The sequence below is a fragment of the Phymastichus coffea genome, unplaced genomic scaffold, assembly GCF_024137745.1.
Source record: "Phymastichus coffea isolate CEN01 unplaced genomic scaffold, Cenicafe_Pcof_1.1 PCOF00001, whole genome shotgun sequence".
NCBI lineage: Eukaryota > Metazoa > Arthropoda > Insecta > Hymenoptera > Eulophidae > Phymastichus > Phymastichus coffea.
Genome location: NW_026706812.1, coordinates 1,292,915 through 1,298,914, shown reverse-complemented (window position 1 = coordinate 1,298,914; position 6,000 = coordinate 1,292,915).

Sequence of the window (6,000 nt, the reverse complement as noted above, 5' to 3'; positions counted from 1 at the left end):
ACAGTCGATGCTCCTATGTCTGCCCATACAAAAGAAAGCGCGTACATTGTCCTGTTTCTCACAGGCGATGTCGTCGAATATCGTAATTGAATTAGGCAATGCATGCTCGGGATCGATCACGGATTCGTGCTCCTTGAACGGAAAATACTTCACTCCGTCTATCGGCTTTAACATCTCTTCCAATAATTTATACTTTGGCTGATTGAGCGATTTCGAGTACACGTAAACATTTTCGAATCTAACGCCATTGGGGTGAGTGATAAGCGCCAAAAGACTGTTGGTCTTGCCACAGTTGGACGGACCACAAAAAATAGCTCTGATACTATTCGGCAGTAAATCTCCGTGACGCTTTGGTTGCTTATCCTCCCGCACGATGACGTCAAAATTTTCTACGGGAAGTTTCACAGTTTGTTTCTTGAAATTCATACTCACGAGACAGAGTTCGAACGATAACGGACCACATACTTTGTAGAATAATATGTATTTTTTTAACAACATGTAGAATAAGATATATTTTTTATCAATAAAAAAATTTTTGTTTCAATTCATACAAAAAAATATTCTTTTATTTTTTTTAAACCATCCAACAAAAAAGCGAAATTCTTCGCTGACTCTGACGATGACAGCAGCAGCAGCAGCAGTTCATCTTTTTATAATAAATTTTGTATTTTTTTATCAACAAAAAAATTTATACAACATAGAATTTAGACAAAAAAATGTTTATTTATTAGTTGAGGTGGTGTACAATGATGACATGTATAAATATGATTATTTCTTCTTTTCGTTATTGAACTGCTGATAGCCTTTTTGTGCAGGAAAATTTTTAGTATTGTTCGAAAATTTGGAAATACTTTGTTTCCATGTCGATGATTCTTTGTTCTTCTTTTCGGCCGGGTCTTCCTGTGGAAGACAACAGTTCTTTACTTTAGAGTAGCGATCCATTTTATTGGAATGCTGGTTGATGAAAGATTCGATAATTCTTACACTGTGCTATTTATAGTGGCTTACAACCACGAAGTCTACAAATAAAAGAAAGTAAGCAGATACTTGAACGTTTTTTCTATTAAACCATCTTCGGTAGATGAGACACGCATGCACGCACACACGCGCGCCCGCGCGCACACATCGAACATAAAAAAATTATTATTCGTTATATACCAATTATAATATTTATTATAATTAGTATATTTATTAAAATTTATTATCATTTGTATGTATTAGCGCTTGGGCCCTCCCCAGCAGCAGTAGCAGCCGCCGGCGCCGCCGCCGCCGCCGCCCCCCACATATCAATCGTGTGTAGCTAGTATACACAATACGGTATTGACCGTGGTAACAGTGGCTGTAGCTCTAGCGGTAGAGCATCGGCCTGCGGATCCGGAGGACGCGCGTTCGATCCCCCGATCCGTCCGTTTTTTTTAAGATAAATCTAAAAATTTTTAACACACGCGCGCCCACGCGCGCGCACACACACACACGCACACACACAATAAAAAAATCAAAAACGCGTAACATAGAACGCGCGTGGAGTGCATAGGAATCAAATCAGTGGGAGAGGGGGAAGTGCTGCAGAGAACGCACGCCACGTCAGATCAAGCCACATCAGGTCAACTCAGTAGGGGAGGGAGAGTGCGTAGAACGCACCGGTATAACTCAGTAGGAGGGGGGGGAGTCGACAGCGCACGGGCCGATCAGGGGGAGGGGGGGAGGTGAGGTGAACATGCACACGTTTCAACTCAGTGAGCTGATGCCCCTCTGAGTTAAGGCCCCTCTCGTTTACCTACTATTGTCTACATCTATAAAAAAAAAATTAGTAACATTATTTATCGTTTTTTTTTCTCCTAATAATCTTTTAGTAAAAAAAAATGTGACTAATCGTTAAAATTCATTTAAGAACAAAAAAAATTAAAAAAAGAATAGACATACAGGAGAATCGAACCTAGCCTCCTTTGCATCTACACGACAGTGCTCTACCGTTAGAGCCATTGTTGCTCGTTCTAAAGATAATGCATAATAACTATATATATTACTTTATGATTTAGAAAAACATTATCATTTTTTAGTATTATTTTTTACACTGAATTAAAGGAACTGTTTTAATATACTCATAGTGTTACGAATGCGATTTATAATATCGTGCGAGGTGTGATCAAAAAGTAAGGTGAATTTTTATTTTTCTCAAAAAATATTCATTTATTCGTCAATTTTTATTTTATCTCCTTCAAAGTAATCCCCCTCGGATATAATGCACCTGTGCCAACGCTTTTTCCAATCCTCAAAGCATTTCAAAAAATCATTTTTTGTGATCTTGTTTAGTTCATCCTTCGATGCCGTCTTTATCTCCTCAATCGTGGCAAAACGCCGTCCTTTCATGGGCCTCTTCAGTTTTGGGAACAAGAAGAAGTCACAGGGGGCCAGATCTGGGGAATACGGTGCCTGTGGCATCGTTACTGTGTTGGTTTTAGCCAAAAATTCGCGCACAAGCAACGATATGTGAGCAGGGGCGTTATCATGGTGCAAAAGCCAATTTTTATTTTTCCACAAATTCGGACGTTTCTGGCGGATTGCTTGGCGCAAATTGCGCATAACTTGCAGGTAATATTCCTTATTTACTGTTCTACCCTGTGGCAAGAACTCATGATGCACCACGCCCCTGCAGTCAAAGAAAACTGTAAGCAAAACCTTTACATTTGATCGAACTTGGCGTGCTTTTTTTGGTCTTGGTGATCCAGAATGCCTCCACTGGGACGATTGAGTCTTAGTCTCGACGTCATGACCGTATACCCATGTTTCGTCACCTGTTATAACCCTGTTGAGTAAATCTGGATCATCGTTGACGTCATTCAGTAGCTCTTGGGCGATGCTCATGCGACGTTTCTTTTGGTCGAAATTGAGCAATTTCGGAACAAACTTCGCTGACACACGTCTCATGTCTAAAACACTCGTCAAAATTGATTGGCACGAACCAAATGAGATGCCAATATCATCAGCAATTTCTCTAATGGTAATTCGACGATTTCCCAACACTATTTTCTTGACTTCTTCAACATTCTCATCAGTTGTTGATGTGCTGGGGCGTCTAGAACGAGGTTCGTTCTCGGTGTCTTCTCGGCCTTCTTGGAAGAGTTTATACCACTTGTAAACATTTTTTTGGCTTAAAGTAGACTCACCGTATGCCACTTTCAGCATTTCAAATGTTTTGGAACATTTGATTCCATTTTTCACACAAAATTTAATGCAAACTCTTTGATCCATGTTTCTAGACAGCAGCAAATCGTGGAGCACGCAAAACACTTCTAACCTTGATGCCTCTCACAAACAAACCAAACATACTACAAAGCTGAAATTTGGAACGTATGTTCTAGACGAGTGTACCGACATAACCAAATAAAAAAGTCGAAGATCGAACGGACGTAGACCGCTAAATTTCAAAATTCACCTTACTTTTTGATCACACCTCGTATGTTTGTATCCACGGCAACGTCAGAATAAATATTTTTGTTGTTGTTTAGTTAGTTGACGCCTGAGCGTCAAATTAAAAGCATCACGTTTGTGTTTCAATAAAGTTTTAGTTTGTGTTATTTGCGTATTTTTATTGGCTATACGTAAACGTAACAATAGTATATTTTGTAACTAATTAAAAATTACTTACCTTATACTTACCTGCTCGTTTCGCTGAAAATGGAGGGGTAGGAATAAAGTGAAACACAAGGTTGAATTCATTCGTAATTTGGAATTGTAATTTTTTTTGTTGTTGAAACGTTTATTTTTTTAGTACTTACTGTAACGTTTGAATATATCTCGCGTTATTAAAATAAAAGTTCGGACTCTTTACAGTAAATTCGCAACAACGTTTCCGAAAAAAGCAAGAATTTGACACGCGCGCAATCTAAATGATCAAAAGAAAGTCTTTCGAGTGGCAAACCAAGAGGCTTCCCAACTCGATGAGTTGTTTTCGAGATGCGGTTGAGAGCAATTGCATCTATCGGGGAAAGGCCCGATAGCGCCGCAATTACTGCTCAATCTGATCTCTTAACAGCAAGTAGATTTCAGAAGGGAAGATCTCTAAGGCTGCTTTTTTCTCATGAGAGAGATGGTCTCATGAGTTGAGCGCTTAGAGGTCTGTAGGATGGGAGTTTAACAGGCTAACCACTGATCAAGAAATTCGTCTCAGGAGATAGCTGAGGCTTTATTTCAACAACAGTGCTCGCGTTGCTAAGCAAGGTAGGAAAGTGAGTCCTTTTGCCGCAGCGACGAGCGAATTTATACATGCGAAATGGGCTCTTTTCTACGCTTGGTAGCCCCTACAACGCTATTTTTGTTTTTGACGCAAATTTTGTACATGTTTTATCGCAAAATGGCTCGATCGAATTTACAATTATGCGATTTAAAAAATTAAACTGGAAAAGATGAATTTTTTAATATAAATTGCATCTCTGGGAAAAATCGCCTCTTAAAGTTATAAGCTATACAATTTAATAATCAAATTACGTCATTTTTACAATAAAATTATGGAAAATTTTTACATGGAAAAATCGCTTGTGGTTAGAAGATTGTTATCCATAGAAAAGATGATTAATGTTGCTCTCTAATTTTGAATAACAATTAAAAAACAGATTTGCAATTTTCTTTTTTAGCGGTTTAAAAATCAGCAAATTAGTAACAATCATAATCATCAATTTTACAGATACTTATGATCGATTTTCTATCTAACCGTGTCATTTTAATTGTTTAAAAAAATTATAAATTGTTTATTTATAGATAACTCAGTTAATAATGGGTTATCAAAGTGTCAAATTCTTGCTTTTCTGTTTTCATATGTCGAGATTGTAACTGCATACTTGAAATAACAATATCGTTGTTTATTGCAAAATAACTAACAATGTTAACTTGTAAATTAGATTTGACTAACAAATATCGATTTGAGAGTTAAATTAATATGAAATTCAGGATCAGCGCATCAAATTTAACTAAGAAATACTTTTGTTCGTTTAAAAAACTTTATAATTAACGATTTTCGATTGTAAACAATAAATTTTCCCACGGTCGTGACGTCACGCTCCTTATATGGTAATGTTTTCGCAGAGTTGCCCTAACACATTTGCATATACGTGTGAAAAGCGCCTACGCTCAATTACCGATTTTCTCTAATTGTCTCGTGTATGACGGGTTGCCGTTTTGCAGAGGAAAATCGGAGACAAATCAGACAGGACCGTTACATTACCTTTGCGACTACGATATATTTGCAAGACGTTGTAATAAGACTTAAAAGTGCTGATTTACAAAAATAATATAAGTTTTTTTATTGAAAAAATAGTTTATCTATATTTGAAATTTAGCACTGCAAAGGGTTTTTTTATTGAACAAATAGTTTATCTATAATTGAAATTTAGCACTGAAACGTGCTGTTTTAAATTTATATTAATTGATGATATCAATTAACTGTCGGAATTGTATAGCTTCGCCAACTTGAAAAAATGTGACCGTGAAAAGGGCCAATCGTTCGTTCGCTGCAATTTGTCACTACCAACGGGTTGTCCGTTGCGTGAAAAAAAGTGCACGCGCTATCGCGATTCTGTATTAATACACATTGACGTCTTTTCTCCGCACTAATCGCTATTGCTTTAGCTACTTTCACGACTAATTATGATCGTCTTATGCACGCGACAATATCAGTGCTGTCGCGTAGTCTTCCACTCTCAATTCTTCGACCAATGACGGATGCGCCACCAGTGTTTGCAAAAATGAATAAAAATTCGATTTTATTCGCAACGATAAGTCATTGTGATTTTTTGTCATGAAGTTAAGTTTAGTGAAATAAAATGAAGCGCGAAGACGATAGTGCAGTGAGTGAGGAAGTGTTAGAACAATTATTTTCGCCGAACGATATGCCGTGGCAAGATGCACTGAACGAAGTTATGGCAGCATTAGGCGAGGATTGTTATCTTTTCGAAGAAGTCTTCGGAGTGATGGTGCCACAGATTGAAGCATCGGTGGACGAAG